The 17,179-nt window shown below is 46.5% G+C and overlaps 1 long non-coding RNA gene across 1 annotated transcript in view; it reads left to right on the forward strand.

Annotated features, from left to right (window-relative positions):
- The first annotated feature begins 1,388 nt into the window (after window positions 1-1,388).
- The window catches only part of LOC121139708, a 118,524-nt gene continuing 102,733 nt past the window's right edge, over window positions 1,389-17,179 (forward strand). Inside the window, exon 1 of the long non-coding RNA XR_005876625.1 lies at window positions 1,389-1,447. This is a non-coding gene — a long non-coding RNA (uncharacterized LOC121139708). The remainder of the gene's footprint in view (window positions 1,448-17,179) is intronic.

The following is a 17,179-nucleotide window of genomic DNA, read 5'->3' on the forward strand; positions in this document are numbered from 1 at the left end:
CATTTCTCCTGGAGCCCATGTCTTTGTTTTCCCCACGACCACCATCTGACCAGAGCCTTTCTCTTCTGCTGTCCTCTATGTTTCTAAACTCATTTCCTTATCCACCCTTTCCAATGTGGCCATGTTCCTGAAGGATAGGCACTGCCCCGTGATCATTTGATACACCTTTCTTGGGATATTCAGTTTTATTCAAGGATAACTGAACCTCCCATTTCCCTCCAAACGAGATTTCTACACAACGAGGCAGCACACAAGCAAATGGTGAGGAAACTCAGTCTAAGACAGGACGGCCACTGTGATCTGCCCCTGACCACAGCCCTAGATGCCTGGGGAATGCACTTAATTAGCTCCGTTGTTTTGGGTAGTGCATTGGTGGAAAGCAGAGAGACTCAGAGAGAGCTCATGGAAGCGTTCTTGAGGTTTTCTGAGGGGGCTTTTCTGCTAAGAATGGAAGACATGCCAGGCTCTCCCTGGAGGAGTAACAGGGCAGGGATTTACCCCCAGGAAATCAAAATATAGAGGCAGGGTGGTAAAAAAAAAACAGAGCGAAAACACAATTGAACAACGATTTTAAAAGCTTAGCACTTACTTACCAAGAATAATTAGCTAAAATAGGAAGCTACCAGATGGCTTAGGCTTGTGATTAAAACCCATCTGTGAGCCACATTTCCAGCCGGAGACCTCATTTGAGGGGTTTGTTTGGTGCAGCATCAGGGGCTCAGCTCCAGATCCGGAACTGGGAGAGATGACTGTGCCCTGATCCTCCCGGGTCCCACTGACACCTTCTCTTCCTTTGCTGACTCCACCTTTTTCTTCCCCCCTGAAAGGTTTGCAAGGATACATTTTGTGTGCACAAAGACCCCTGAGTCGTTCACCCATCACACCCACAGTGGCCTCTCTTAGTTTCTGCATAGAAACAGGGAGCGGTCCTTGGGAGATGGAGCTGGGGGTTGCGCCGCATAGAAGCAATGAGCCCGGGAGGGGAGCCTGGCTTTGGATGTTCTCCTGAGCCCTTCCTCGTCCCCCTCCCTCCCTTTGGTTTTGCATCCATTCTGCCACCACAGAGGGGACACGGTAGTTCAGAGATGACCCTCAGCTTAGCAGTCTCATGACAGGATTGTTTGCACCTAGAAACATTGTGGGTCTTCCTCCGTCGTAATGGAGCCAGAGGCTAGACCTTGAGGAGGACATGCGGGCCCACATGGAGAGGGCTCTGGTGATGGTAATGCCCATTGCCTGCAAACACAGGGGGAGAAAAAGCGCCCCAAATCCTTTGAGAGACACTTTGTCGGCTCACCTCAAGTGTTCTCAGAGCCAGGTGCTGCTCTGCTACTCAACGCTCGTTTGTTTCTTTCCTTGCGCAACGCCCCCTCGCCTTTCCTTCCTGATATGGAGAACGCTGTGTGAGAGCGATCACTCCGTGGGTTCCGTGATTACAGCCTAAAAGGTATGACAGAGCCTCCGCTCAAGGGGATGAGCTCAGTGGACGTCGGTGGCGTGAGTCTCATTCACAGAGAGTTCAGTGGGATGTCGGCATCATGAGTGGCTTTCACCCGGAGGGAGAAAGAAAGTGCTCACCGCATCGTAATTATTGCTATGGTTATGCCGTTATTAAATCTTCCGGCAGTCACCAAGACACGGACGTCTTGGACGACATTAAATGCTGGAATCACAGCAAGGGTCCGTCTGAGTGCTTGGGAGCGCTCCAAGCCTTTTGACACGCATATGCTTCCAGACGTGTGGGCTACAGAATATTGTCATAAATAAAAGTCTAGTTAGCAAACTCAAAGACATGGCAAGTGAGATATAAACTCACGCAGCACATGTTAACCAAGGCGAGAGCTGTCAAGATTGGATTCCCAAGGGCCGAAAATGGAAAGGGACCCGTGAATTCTGGGAGATGGTTCGAACATAGAGTCGGCGTTAGCATCTGTCAGTTGGACTTCCAAGGTGGGGCTTGGTAGCCAGGCAAAAGCACATAAGATGGTCCAGATTTTCCACTGGATATCACATTACTATCTGCAAGAATGGTTTGAACTTGGTTGGCTAAAACCGAAAAGGAAATACAGGAAACAGTCAGGTTCATGTTAGCGTTAGAAGGCAGAGAAGGGCTAAGGGGACAGTCTGGGCAAGACTTGCAGACCCTCATGGGGTCATTTGGAATATTTGGGTAGGAGGACTATGAAACCATCACCTTATTTAGGTCACGGGGTCTCTGCTACGGGCTATGAGTGTGGCTCGTTCTATTCCCGGAGCTATCTATGAGAATTCAGGCAGTGTCGAGGTAAAATCTCTGCCAGGTCACCAAGAGGGATTCCTGGGGACAGGCTTAGCATCAGTCGCAGATGATTGAGAGAACCAGACACTTAGTACCTGATACTTTCTTAATAAAGCACTTGAGATGTGCATCAATTTGTCTTACCCGAGTCCAAGAATAGTTTTGTTTCTTGCCAGTAATATATCAGCCTTGGCATTCTGATGTAAAATACATAATTATATAAGTGATTTAGATTTGTGCTTTTAAAAAAGTTGTATCTTAGCTTATTTAGGTTATTGCAAAAGCTAAGAAAACACAACATCCATTGTCTTCTTGGGTTTAATTTACTAGAATAATGTGGTCCTAAAGGTACTCAGAAAAGTCATCATGGTAGCTGTGCTTAACATACAGCATGCACTAAATTAAATTTATGAACAGAGTTTAAATTATTTGTATTTAAGTAACAACATTTATAAATAGAACAAAATATTATTCTAAATGATTTTTTAAAAATGATAACTTATTTTGGTTTATAAATAGAATAAAATTGCTAAGATGAACTTAAATTAATTAAGAGCATTTTTCTTGTAGTATTAAGAGTGCACACAGATAAGATTTTGGTTTAGCAAAATATTTGGAGGCTCAGAAACGATAATTCTATGTACACTCAAAAGCAAGAAAATTGGTTTTGCTGGAATGAAGATATTTTTGTAAATCAAAAATACAAACCCAAGAAATACAACATGGGGCAGATGAATGACAGCTGTAGACCAAGTCGCCTTGTTGGGAAGAGGGTGTGTGGTGGAGAACTTCCCCATGATGGATGCCTAGCGTGGTATCACTGGAAGGACTTGGGATAATCAGACATCTGCAGTGTCGAACCTGAACTGGCACCTTTTCTGGAATGATTTGGCAGGGTGCTTCAGCAGGCATAAAACATTCCTACTTTGTTTATCCTTCCTGCCCCACGCACTGGCATTTATCCTAAAGAAATAATTCAGAGAAAGGAAAATTTGCATACATGAAGGTGTTAATTATGGAGCTGTGGATAGGAGGAGAAAACAGGATTAATTCTAATAAACATTCGTGAGATTCAATAACCAAACGATGCAGAAGGAACGTGTAGATGTTGGGGAAAGTTTAGGAAGACTGCGAGGCAGTCTGAGAAAAAATGTGCATGATATGAAAAGGGGGATACGGAAAATCCAACCATGCTTTCATATATAATAACATCTTGGAAGAGAACCCAGGAAAAGCTGAGCAGGTTTGTTTTATAAAATGTCTTCTGCTGTTGCACAGACTGTGTTCTTTCCTTTTTGGTTCAGGTTAGATCACACCTCACAGTGTTTACTTTGTTAGCTCTCTATTTTGGATCTACCATACATAAATATGTGCCTATTTTGGATCTACTGTACATGAATATGTGTATATTTGAGCCTGTGAATTTCCAAGCAAGTTTTCCTGAGGCAGTTGACAGCTCCTACATCTACAGTGTTCACCAGCATCTCCTGCCTTTCTGACCCATCTTTTCTCTGACAATACTATATGCCCTGTGGTTAGGGGAATGGCCTTACCCTTACCAGATTCCGTCTTTCCTTGTGTTGTCAATCAAAATGTTCTGACTGTCCCTCTCAATAAACAAATACTTATTTTTCGCTTGGTCTGTGAAACCCAAGAACTGCCCTGGTTCTCAACTGCTGATTCTAAGACAGAGCAGTTCAACTTCATTCTTCATTCCTAGACTTAATCTGCATCCTCCCAATATATTTCTATCTTTGGTCATGAAGCTGGGCGTCCTCTGTCTTCTTTCTTTCTTCTGGCCTTCGCTTCTATAACGAGTGTTGTGAAGTAGAGGAAACAGACTCTTTTATTCTGACTTTGGGATAAGAGAAGAGTTCCCAATGGGAAGGAATACTGAAGAGTGGAATTTCTACCGGAAGTAACAGGGAGAGACAGGTTATTTCAGGAGAGCACCTGTATTTTGAGAGTCTATGCTTCTGAGAAGTAGTGCATAGCTTGGAGTTGCAAATGTTTGTTTGAAAGGAGCTCTTCGGAGGCTCTCAAAATGCTTGCTGCTGTCGCGTTTGCCATTGTGCCCAGCATGTGGAGGGGTCAGAGATTTGCCTGTTGAATCAAAAGCTGACATGGGGGTGGAAATGGGTGCAAAAATGGTATGCAAATTATCAAAATTGATAGGCAAACTATCAGATGCCTGGAGGTCATCTAAAACAGGCAGGATGCAAGGAAGCCACTACCGAGTCACCAGTATTTTGAGCAGGGGACAGACCTGATCAGATGAGAAAGCCAGGGAGGCTGACAGCTGTGTGGTAGCCACAGGAGCATAAACATTTGAGGCTGCTGGGAAAGCAGATGCATCTTGCAAACGTGGGCTGCTGGTTTGTGTGCTGAAAGCATTCTGGGCTGCACCAGCTGCCACGTCAGGAGAGCCCCCACTTCATCCAAGTGCCAGAGACCTGCGTATGGAAGAGACATCGGTGGCGGCTTCTGTAGAACTGTGCCCACAGAGCACCAGCTCCTTTCTGAGCTTGCTAAAATGTGCTGGCTTGATTTAAGCGTGAGCCCAGAGAGTTGGAGTGATTACCATGCTCCAGAAGAGGTTTGCTTTATGCAAATTAGCAGAAAGGACGTTTTTGTGTGATGTATCTGGGTGGTAGCATTGGCTAGTGTTTTTTTTTCTTTCTTTCTTTAAGTTACCAGGGAGTAAAGTGATATCAACACCGAGGATGATAATTTAGCCTCGGGAGCCTTGGGGGAGGGCTCCCCAGATAGGATTGAGCAATGAACTCTATTGCACCATACTTTTAAGTCTATTGTAACACAGAGCCCAGCCCAGAAGTTCTGAGTATGAGGCATCAGGAGCGGTGAGCCACCAAGCCCCCCCACCCCGACACTCTCTCCCCTTTTCCCTGTTTTTCCAATTAACAACAAAACGTTGGTGAAGAAAATCTGTCGGGATCTGCCATCCCTCCTCCTCTCTCTGCTCCAGTAAGAGCAAGGGTCTGTGATCCCTGCGGCTGAGGGGCAGAGGTCGGATGACAGATCGCAGTTTCAGCCTAGAGTCCATCATGAGTTCTAGGCTCTACTTTCTGGTAACTTTTTTTAAAAAAAAGAATGATAGCTCATATGGAGAGCTGCATATATGCACAGCCTGCCAGGGACTTAAGAGGGGTGCAACTGTGGGGTAAAGTCTCCTTGCTGGAGAAGAAAAGCACCATGTCAAATATGGTGAGTCTGTTCACTGGGAAATTGTGGAAACTCACATCACTCCCCCAGCTAGGGACGGCAAGTAAAAGATGGAGCCAGATTGGGCAAACGTAGAGGATTTATTTTGCCCCAGACAGCAAATGTGAATCTCTTCCAGATTTAGTTTTACTTCACCGTTTGGATTAAAAGGTAGATGTCTGTGAAAGAAGAAATATGTTTCTGCAGCTTTCGACTTTGAAACGACAATGCTCACGCCACTCCCTACATTAAATTCTTTAATTTCGCTAGTATGTTCAGTAAGTAACCCGGGCCCAGGTTAATGCTAACACGCTGCCCTAACGCAATCATGACATTTTTTCCTTGGTCTGAAGTGACATATCAAAGGAAGGTTTTTACCTTTTTGGTTAATATTATTATAACTTAAAATTATTATTTGCCAGCCAAGTCCTGCTACATAGACCTCCCCACCTCCCCCGCTTCAGCCTTCCATAGGCTGTGCACCATAAAGTGCTGCTTTTGCATGAAACTATTAGTTAGGGTCTGAGTTGGTAGTGCTTGCCATCAGGATGGTCATTGTCATCCCCAAAGCCTCTACAGCTGACGATTTGAGTTCTAAATAATACTTCAGTATCAGCTCTGGGGATTCCTGCTTGGGAATTAATGGTAGACTTGGTACAGTCCTGTCCAGGTCTTTAAGACCTCTTTGTGATCTGCTGGCCTCATGCTGTCCTAGCTGTCCTGGCTAGGAGGCTGCTTTTCCAGGAACGCTCCTCGTGGGAATGCCCTGGAAGGACCTTGCACCAGTAGGAGCTCAATGGCTTCACGATTCTCCCTTAAGGCTTAGTTAGCACTCGGCTCCCTCACTAGGCAACCCGATGTGATGCTGGGTGCTTGTGTGTTGCTCTCCCAGGCCATGCCTGTGCCTCCTGGGAACGCTCAACGCTAAAGTGTTACTCATGGGGCGGGGTGCTTAGCATCCGCCACTATGGGAAGGTACTCTGCCTCAAAGGTTTCCAAACCAGAGGTTCCTGTCCCTTTGTCTAGGTTTGAACTGATCATCGCTGCAATCCACTTGTAAAGAAACCGTGATGATGGGAAGCGTGGTTGTCTTTTTTATTTTCTGTGTCTTTTATACCCACAGAGAGAGAGTTTGCCCAGTTTCCCATTCTTACAGAGAGGGTTGCCCCTTGCCTCTCTGCCCATCCCCAAGGGACTTGGGAGCTGACAATAGGCAGCCAGCTACTTCTCCCCTCCCCGCCGCCCCACGCCCCTCGATGGAGTCACTTTAGACTCTTCATGAGGTGGGGTCCCATTGCTTCCCAAGCTTTGGTTATCCATCCTGGCGTACCTCTCCCTCCTTTGATGGGTTTCATGTCTCCTAGGGTTTTATCAAAGTACTGGGCTTGGAAAGCAACTAATAATTCGAGATTGTGGGAAGGAATTAAATGGCTTATGTTGTATCTTGGCAATGGGACACTTGGAACTTACAGTTGACTCAGAACTCTGATTAATCTAGGGGAATGAGCTGTCTTCCCCATCGGGTATGCCTTCCGCCTTGGCAAGCTGATTCCTGATGCCAGAACATGATCTTAGTCTTTCTTTCTTTTTTTTTCTTTTGCCTTTTTTTCTGCTCTCTGTTGTTGTTTTCTTAGAAGATTGAACTAAGCACTCCAGTCATGGCAATTTTCCTGTATTGAATTAGGGGTGTGCTTTCTTTTTCTCTGAACTCCCTTTGATCTCTCCATCTTCTGACTGCCCTAGGGGTGAGGGCTGAGCATCTGTGGCTCTCTAAGGAATGATCTCTGAGATGATACCTGCTCCAGGGCTGCCTGGCCCACTCTTCATTAGCATGGGACCCATACTTGAGAAGTCACCCTCTGTGGCAGCACACTGTAAGCCTGTTCTAAGAATTAATAGATATTTGGACTGTAACTGTTACAGTTTTGGCTAAATCTTACCAGATGACATTAAAAAAATGAGTTAAAATAAATAGACTCAAGCCCACGGGTCCTCACTGAGAATAATGAATTATATAAGGGGTGCTATTTACGGGCTCAGAATATCACCGGCGTCATCTCTTCTGCAAAAGTGGCACTTTATTAGCTCATCTCTGCTATGAATTCATCCTCTGAAGACCTTTGCACATTATCAGAAGCGGTAAAAAAAAAAAGGCTGGCACTCTGGAGAGCACTGTGCGTCATATCAGGAGGCAGCGGTTGGCAGAGCTCCTGTTTGAGAAAGGACTTGGTGGATTGGAGTGAAAGCACCCAGGGCTTTCATGAGAAGGTCATCCATTTAAATCCAGCACAGCCAGCGGGTAGACAAATGTCACCACCTGCATGGCTCGAGTCCTTTGGAAATGTTTGCCATCTCTGGCCTTGGGAGACAGGTTTGCAGGAGGAACGTGGTGCCTTCTTACCGAGTCACGCAGGGGAGCAGAGTGCAGCTTGGGTCCCAGGGCCTTGCCTCTCTTGCCTTCACCTCTACAGTCCACTGGACCCGAGTCTGTGCAGGCATCATTGGGTCAGGTCACTGCCACGTTGCAGTTGAAGATCAAGACGTCTCGAGGAAAAGATGTAACCGGCCCAGGGTGTCAAAGCAGCACACCCAGGTTCATGGGGCTGTGAGGAGGCACAGACACGGTCAGATCTGAAGAGTCTGAGATGACTGTCCTGGCTCAGGCACACCCCAAGTCAAGGGCAATGTTCCTTTCCCACTCTGAACTTTGCAACTTGTGAGCTGATCCAAACCCCCTGACCCACTTAGACCGTGTTATTATTCCCGGGGGATCTTAAAGTCTGGAGGTATACCCAGCATGCCTGTAGTGTCTTCTGCATGCATGTGTTGTCACTTTTGGGATGTTTACAGTCATCCTTCTTATTAACTACGGTCAAAGGACACATTGTATTCTTTTATGGAAATGTCCTTATGAAATCCAGGACTGTGCACAAAGAGTAAAGCGCCAGTAAAATAAAACACAGGGTGTGGGGAGACGGCTGGGCTGGCAGAGCGCTTGCTATGCAAGCATGAAGACCCAGCTTGGATTTTACCACACACAGGTGTGGCAATCCGCACCTGTAATCCCAACAGTGGGAACGCAGGAGCGGGTGGATTCCTGGGACTTGCCAGCTAGCCCATCTACACGGCAGGCAAGCTCTTTGTTTGCTGAGAGATACTCTCTGCAAAAGTAAGGTATAGAGACACCGAGGAAGACATGTGATGCTGGCCCCTCCAGCCTCCACACACACACACATGCACACACATGATACATGTACACACACACACACACACACACACACACACACACGGATGAACTATAAATTCATTCAAGGGCATGTTAACGCATGGTAGCATCTGAAATTTTTTTCTATGTACTGACTAGCATTTACCACTGTTACTGAGTATGGGTATGTGCTCCTATCTATTTTTTAAAATTACTTGATTACCGTGCTCACTTCGGCAGCACGTATATGATTAATTGCTTGATTATCCTTTGTGTGTAAAACCGTTGGGAAGCCCTACCCAGTGTTCTAATCCCGTGGAATTAGCAATTGGATTTTTGATACTCACAAATTAAAAAAAATTAGTTCTCTCCAATGGAGTCTCACTGGATATATAAACTGCTTTTAAGCACAGGCCGATGCCCAGCGGTAGATGGCCAACCCAAAATCAATTCAGGGACATCTTGGGAGTTCCTTGTCTCATGGTTTGGGACATCTTTGGAGTTCCTTGTCTCACGGTTTTGTCAAGGCATTTAATTTTCTTAATCTTACGGGCCATTTGCATACATATTACAGTTTTGCGTTTTTTTACGGGCTCCTATGTGTATGAACTCATGTGTCTCTGTGTCCCTTTACATTGGCTCTCTTTTGTTTTTCCTGCTTGTTTGTTTTTGTCCTATTCTGGTTTGTCTGTGTTTGTTTTATCTCATCTCATTATTCTCTATATGCCTTTTTTTTTCCTAAGAAGAGACAGAAAGGGTATGAGTTAGGATGGGAGGGGAGGTGGGGAGGATCTTGGAGGAGGAAACTGTAATTAAAATATAGTGTATGAGGAAAAAAATCTATTTTCAATAAAAGAAAACTAAGGTGAGAAAGAAATTGGATTTTGCTTGGATGTAACCCTGTAACCCTAATCAAAGAGGAAGTTGCATATCTGTTTCCACAGAAATTCACCCCTCAAACGGTGACAGTTTGGTCACTCAGGCATGGCAGCGAGTCAGAGGAAAAGGCTGCCCATGCCCTTTGTGAGTAACTGGAAGTGACCTGGGAGAGCGGATGCCCGCCAAACCACCGCGCCCCGCCCCACGGTTCCATCCCTGAGTGTCCTGCCTGGTTCGCACAGGAAGCAGAGGGCAGGCCCCAGAGGAGAGCAAACAGTCTCAGGATCAAGCAAACAATCGGGAGATGAAAGGGTTTAGGTACAGAATATGTACATTCAAACGACCTGGCCAGGTTATTGTTCTCAAATTAAGCTTGATAACTTGCCTTTGTTGGGCAGCCATGGGAAATGCAGAGAAGGCAGTAAGCTAACTTCACTAAAGGGCAGAGATCTTTCAAAAAGGGCATGCAGTGTTTTGATGTCAGGAGGCTCTGTGTGGCAACCTGGGCGTGTTGAATTAACAAAGAGGGGAGAAAAGTGCTACACCCAGAAATCAGCTTAAAATGTGACTCCAGGACACCTACACAGGTGCAAAGGCATCAGAAAGGCTCACGGGGAAGGTGTAGTACTCCCCAGGACTGCTGGGAGAAAGCCACAGGTTCCGAGACTCCTCTTCAGGTGGACAGGTGTCTTCTAGATCCAGGGAACCTAAGTGGGTATGAGGAAATCCTGCTCACTGACCCCTGTCCTTGGACCAAAGGGTGTAAAGGACCTGCCAACATGCAACCTTCTACCCGAGTGTCACGCCAGCTTGGACCTGCTCCCTCTGTAATGTCGGATCCTCAACACAGGGTCTCACTGGTCACTACCTGAAGTGGATCACAACAGAGTGGCTGTCGCCCTAGTCTTGGTGTAAATCTGCAGAGTACAGATAGCCAGACAGCCCTTTGAGACGATCAGATAGAAGAACAGTGGTTTTTCAGAACACATTTCTCATCCTGTTTCCCTTCCCAAGCGGGTTCTGTCTGCCCTGCTCACCGCTAACTCCCCAGTATCTGTAAAAACCTGACAGCCCCAGCTCATAATTGGTTTTCAGCCGGTGTTAATTGAATTGGGTAAACGAATCTTTCCCAGTCACAGGCACCGTCCTATGGTGACAAGCAGGACTGGCATCTACCATCACCTGAGATGGCCTCTACGGGTGGCCACCATTGCTTGATGCTTCTCTGCCTCTCATTAACGTTTTTATGTAATCAAATCAGGTAAGACAGACTAATAAAATGGGTGTTGGGTGAACAGCGAGTTTCTGACTTAGGCTCTCTTAAGTACGCACGTCTAGGTTCATGTTCTGATGCAGCCTGCAGGAATCCAGGGCTTGGTGTGGTCGTGGAAACGTTTGTACAGAAATTAAAGTCTTGTGATTTGTTTACTTACTTGCTGTTTATGAACAGCAACTGTTCCAGTTTGTTTTTTCTGTGTTATGATTAAAACACTGACCAACAGCAACGAGGGGAGGAAAGGGCTTGGTTTGTACTTTAGTTCAAGACTCATTACTGATGGAAAGCAGGGCAGGAACTAAAGCAGAAACCTTGAAGGCAGTGGCTTACTGGCTAACCCCCCTGGTTTCTGCTCAGCTCACTTTCTTTCTTTCTTTCTTTTTTTTTTTTTTTGGCTTTTACGAGACAGGGTTTCTCTGTATTGTTTTGGAGGCTGTCGGTCCTGCCCGGCCTTGAACTCACAGAGATCCACCTGCCTCTGCCTCCCGAGTGCTGGGATTAAAGGCGTGCGCCACCACCGCCTGGCTCAGCTCACTTTCTTATACAATCCAGTACTCCCTGCCTAGGGAGGGCACTCCCCACGTATACTTGGCCCTGCCTACATCAATTAGCAATCAAGAAAAACGCATCCACAGATGTGCCCACAGGCCAGCGTGGCCTCAACAATCCTCCAATCGAGACTCATCAGATTTATCTGGGCTGTGTTAAGAAGCTAATTTGGAGACTAACCCAATCAAAACCATCCCACCAGTGAGCAATTCTAATTTTTCTTATACATTATCATATTCTCTAAATTATTTATACCGAGGACATGCTTTTTTGTAAACATTAAAACAAAGGAAAAAATAACTCCCCCTTCCTAGGACTTCAAATTCAATATGCTATTTAGAAGTTATGACCTGATTTCTTCTTTTGATGGCCTGAATCCAGTGGTACAAGATGCCATTGATAAAATATGTTTTGTGAATGAAGGCAAAGCAGATGATCATGACAACAGCTGGCCTGGCATTCATGTTAGCATTCATGGTCACACCGGTCATCCTGGCTAAGTGGAGATGGTACATTATATAGAATTTCCTGACTATAAGACATTGGAGACAAATACGTGATAGACAGACAGACAGACAGACAGACAGACGGATGATGGATGATAGAAGATACATAGCAGTGGGTACACAGATGTAGACAATGACAGATCAACGTTAGATGGCAGAAGATGGACAGAGAACAGAAGGCTGAAGGCAAGCACAATTCCAACGCGTCATGGCATCGAAAGATCTTAGATGTGGGTGTGGTAGGGACACTGAGACAACTGTTGGCGGTAGGAAAAGTATCAGAAGAGTTATTAGCACCATGAATACACAGGCAAGCCACATGGCAGCAGATACACGGGGAAGTTCGGGTCTCATTACCGGAGACGGCATAGTGAGGGACTCTGAAGAGAGGAAGCAGGACTTACGAGGCAGAAGTGGGTTCTCATGCGATGGGTTGTTTTCACAGTGTGAGCCTGCAACCAGGACTCCAGTCCCCAGACAGGAGGCAGGGCAGAGAGGAGGGGAGCAGGCCGTGGGGCTGCCAAAGCCTCCGAGAGATTGAGTGATGTACACTTCTGTTTCCAGGCAAGACACCCTGGGTGTGGTAGATCTGTCGTCTGGAGGTTCAGACAGGGCCGTCACTCAGTAGGTGAGCATCAGCATCTGTGAGAGGGGGCACTGTGGCCTGAACAGCAGCCCTTTCTGGGTTCTAACATTGCATCCTTTCGTGGGGTCTCAGTCAAAAGCGTGGGTTACAGAGTTTGCACTTAGATCCATCTTTCGTGTGCATTGCTCCGAGGTTCTGAGTGACTCCCCTGTTTCGGCTTCCAATTACTTACCCGGAAAGAAGGCATGCCACTCTTCCCCGGTGTCTCTGTAAGATGGCGGGCTGCAGGCACAGTTAGAGCCTCTTCCTTTTTACCCCGAGCCTGCTTAGTGTCCCAGGGGACACTCGCTATGTCCCTACTGCCTCCCAGGGAGGGACGGCAGCTGCAAAACTGATAGCCAAAAATCTCTGCCCTCTTTTAGAAACTTGAAAACAAAGATATTTTTGAGGCCTCATCCTCATGGCAGGGAAATCCGTATTAGAGGGAATATATATTGGCTTATTTTTCTCTCCAAGGGTTATTAATTAACCTTAAGGAAAGGACCAGCCAGGTGCTTCTTATTTGGAAACGTGATGACCCCACAACTCCTGTGGAGGGAGAAAACACAGAAGGAAGCCAGTGTTTCTGGTTAAATACATTTATTCTCATTCTCTAGCTCACAAAATGATGGTAAGTAGATTTAAATTTACAAACATTTTAGTAAATTAAGTCCAGCGACGGAAAAGACTTTTGCCTTGTTTTAGAGTAGACACAGGAAAGATAGAAGCAATAATGAAAACGAGGGACAGGAAGGACATAATTCAGTGAGCCAAAGGTACCGGTCTATGAGAGGGTTCAGTTTGTGGGAGAACTGGTAACAGTTACGATTTCTCAACTTATAAGTGATATGTGTAGAACTCCCCAGCTTTTGTTACCTTGAAGAATTTTTTAAATGTTTCAGCATTTGTGTTTGTTCCCCCAAGTCCCCCAAGGCCTCCATTAGGGCCCCGCCAGCAAGGGCTGACATTTACGACCTAAGTCGAGAGACCTGGATTCTCTCCCTACAAGAGAATTTGGAAAGACTGATTCGAGGGCTCTCAGAAGTTAAGTGTCTACCCAAGAGACCGCGGTCGCCATGGTATCCAGCAGTGGTTGGGGTGGAAATGTCAGCGAACATGTCCATACAGGGACCACCTGTAGATTAATCCGCTGCCCACTGCCTAGTCTCCTTCAGTTCCAGTCCGTGCTTCTCCAAGATCTTATTTCTTCAGCCCTTGCATTGATCGTGCCTTCTAAATAACATTTGTTTCTAATCGGTTCCTTTCTTTTTGAATTTGGAATCTATTTCTTCTGCTTGCTGCCAAGACCTGACCGATACATATTGAACGTTAAAAAAAAGAAAATGCTGTCAAGGGCTGGGGAGATGGTTTAACAGGCAACACACTTGCTGTGATGGGTGAGGCCCTGCGTGTAGATCCATGGTGTCCACATAAGAACGCCAGGCACATGGCATTGCATGCCTGTAAGCCCAGGACTGGGGAAGCGGAGTGCCGAGCATGGGGAACTGTGGTTAGCTGGCCTAGTGCAGGTGGTGAGTTGAAGGCTCAGTGACAATAAGTTTGTAGACAATTGAGGAAGACAGTTGAGATGGACCCCTGGTCTCCATATGTGTGTGCACTCACAAGCACGTAAGCACATACACAGACAGACATCAAACACACAACCCAGAACAAGAAACACACAACATAAAGGTTACATTTACACTCAGCCTTTGAAGGGAGTCGGGTAGGAGAGGATAAAACTGCTTCTGTCTTTGTGGGGCTATGCAGGAGGGGAGCAGACGGGATCAGGGAAGGACAGAAGACTCTCTTGAATGGCACACCAATCGGGAGATGGTTAAAAAAAAAAAAAACAGGGCGAGCTGTATGCTGATGAGCGGACGAGCCACCTCCATCCTGGTACCGACGACTCCTTGAAGGATCCACTCTTTAAACAGAAGGGGAGTTGTTCAGTGAGCCCAGAACAAGATCTCCAGTCTAACTGGCTGCATTACTTCCCATTCACTGATCTATGCTTACCCCACTGCCTACCAGCGCAGCGCAACACCATGGAGAGGGAGGAAGTTGGCCAACTCAGAGAAACACCTGGAGAACAACAGCATCTCAGCATCTCCCCCACCCACCCGCCAATTATGTTTTTGATTATCACGGGGAGTGGAAATTCCATAGAGGACCCAGCAGGTGATCACCTCTGGGCTATGGACAAGGACCACATGTTTGCGCCACTCGTTAAGCCACCTGTTTTTGAGTCTCAGCCAAACACAATAAGCTACCTATCTGAACAGAAGATGCAATGAGTCATGAGTCCCAGAAGCTCGCTTTCGTGAGAAGGTGCCATCCGTGCCCGTGCGTATAGGATCTGGCCATGACCGCAAAATACCACCGCTGGCTTTCTGAGAGGTGGTCCAGCATCGTGTCCCTCAGGGCTTGGGAGAGCCTTCCCAAACTGCCAGGAGAAACCGTAAAGCATCGGGCTTGTGGCGTCTCTGAGGAATGCGTTGCCGGTGTCTCCCACAACTGGGGACACCTAGCCACCTGGAGAGGCCCAGCGTTCCTGCTCCTCCTTGTCTTAGTTTCTTGGTCCCCGGCAGCTGTCGATACACCGAGCCAGGCTGATTCGAACGGGGAACAAAAGATTTTTTTGTTTGACGCTTGAGATTTTCAAGATAGAGAAATGGTGCCTTCAGGTGACGACAAGGTTTGCAGTCACTCCTGAGAGCCGGCAGGAAGCTCCCAAAGCACACACCGGACCCTCTGCTTTCCTGTTCCTCTCTGTGCTCTGCTAACGGCTGGATGAGGACTTTGATGTCAGCGTGGTCAGGAGTGGCTGAGCACACAATAGGCTGTTTGTTTAAGGAACTGGTTAGTTCCTCCATTCTGTGACAACTTTTCAGAGCTTCCTAGTTCCTTATAGTTTGTTTAATTTTTTAAAATCATAGAAAAGTTGCAGGGATAGTACAAAGCCCCCATATACCCTTAATAAGAACGGAACGATTAGAGTGAATTATTTTGTCTTATTTAATCCCTTTTCCCTCTTCCCCATACATATGCACATATACAGACGCAAAGGTCCTATGCGGGGAAGGAAATGTGTGGAAACAGTGACAAGCAGTCCAGGGACGCGTTGGTATCTGGGAAGTTTTCATTTAAAGCTCGTTGTTCAGGTGGGCAGTCTGGACATTCGCCGTGCGCTTGCTGATGCAGGAAACACCTTGATCCATTCTTAGTAATAGAGAAGTCAGGTTGGAGGCCAAAGCAACGGAACGTGACCACGGCCCACTTCCTCCCCCAGCCCTCCAGCCTGGATATTTCTATAACTCACTGTGCAGCTCATTACAGTGTTGTTTGCTTACCACCAGAGGACTGTGGCCCAAGAGAAACAGTGGGTACAAGGCAAGGCATGCAGTCGGACGTCAGCAAGAGCCTCCGTTAGGTCAGAATGGATTGTCCTTTTGATATTTCGAGAGGAAAAGAAAAGACGAGTAAGAGACATGCAAGTTTGAACTGTGGGAGGATTTTAGAATTCTTTCGTGCGGTGGCCACGGTCAGGATTACGAGGCAGAGTTTTTCTTCATTCACTGGTCTTTTCCCTGTATGAGTTTCCATCCCTTGCCCCTCTTGTCTTTGTACATGTATTTCTATTTCTTTTTATTTCCTCGGTGCCCCTCTTTGTCCTTCCTGGATTCTCTTCCCACAACCATCCTTCCTCCCTTTTTAAGATAGTGTTCATCTCTGCAGCTATTCCTGCAGACCTTTCCTCTTCCTGGCTTGGCTCTTCTTGGATTTTTTTTAAGCGTCGTCCGAACGTGTGGATGGCAAAGCACACATCTCCTTCCTTTGCTGGTTTTGTTTTTATACAGAGTCTTGCTATGTAGCTCTGTCTGGCTCAGGACTCACAGTGAAGACTGGGCTGGACTTGAATTTGCGGGCATCCTCCTGCCTCTGAGTACTGGGATTACAGATGTGCTTGCTGCATCTGACTCGAGGTACACTCCTTTCTTCCCTCCTAACAACGAGGCAGAATTCTGAGAGAGTCAGTTTTGTGTTGGTTAGGGCATCTGTTAGTGCCAGCTACTTCTGGCCTGTCTCTGACAATTTTATTCCAGAATAGAGTTGTCCTAATGGTCTCCCTGGGGTTCCTTCCTGCCTCACACCAGAGTGGCCACCCTGCCATTGTGCAAACATGTACAATGTACACATGTACACATGTATGCATGCTTGTTTCCATGGGTGGGATTTGAGGTAGCCCTTTGCCTGCACTTTGTCTTCAAGAAATTTAGTTGTGGGCTTTTGGGGTAGAACTCATCAACCGAATTGGTTTTAATATAACATAAACTACTTGATTGGGGTTTAAATTTACCAGTCCAGATAAAGTGTACAGAATCATCAACATGTGAGCCTCTTAAATAGGAATTTGCTGTAATAAATATGATGCCTTGGGGAGAAGTTGGCAACACGATCAGCTAATTAAGGAGAGAGAAACGATGACACCTTTGGAAGGAATCTAAGCTGCCATATAATCCCCACTTTATTCTTGGGAAACCGTGATGACTGTGACATAGAAAGATCCAGATAAAACACGGATCTCGAGACCTTCGGGGAGGGAGAAGCTGACTGCTCTGCATCCTGGAGCTTATCG

This window comes from Mesocricetus auratus, unplaced genomic scaffold (assembly GCF_017639785.1).
Source record: "Mesocricetus auratus isolate SY011 unplaced genomic scaffold, BCM_Maur_2.0 Super-Scaffold_100001, whole genome shotgun sequence".
Classification (NCBI taxonomy): Eukaryota; Metazoa; Chordata; class Mammalia; order Rodentia; family Cricetidae; genus Mesocricetus; species Mesocricetus auratus.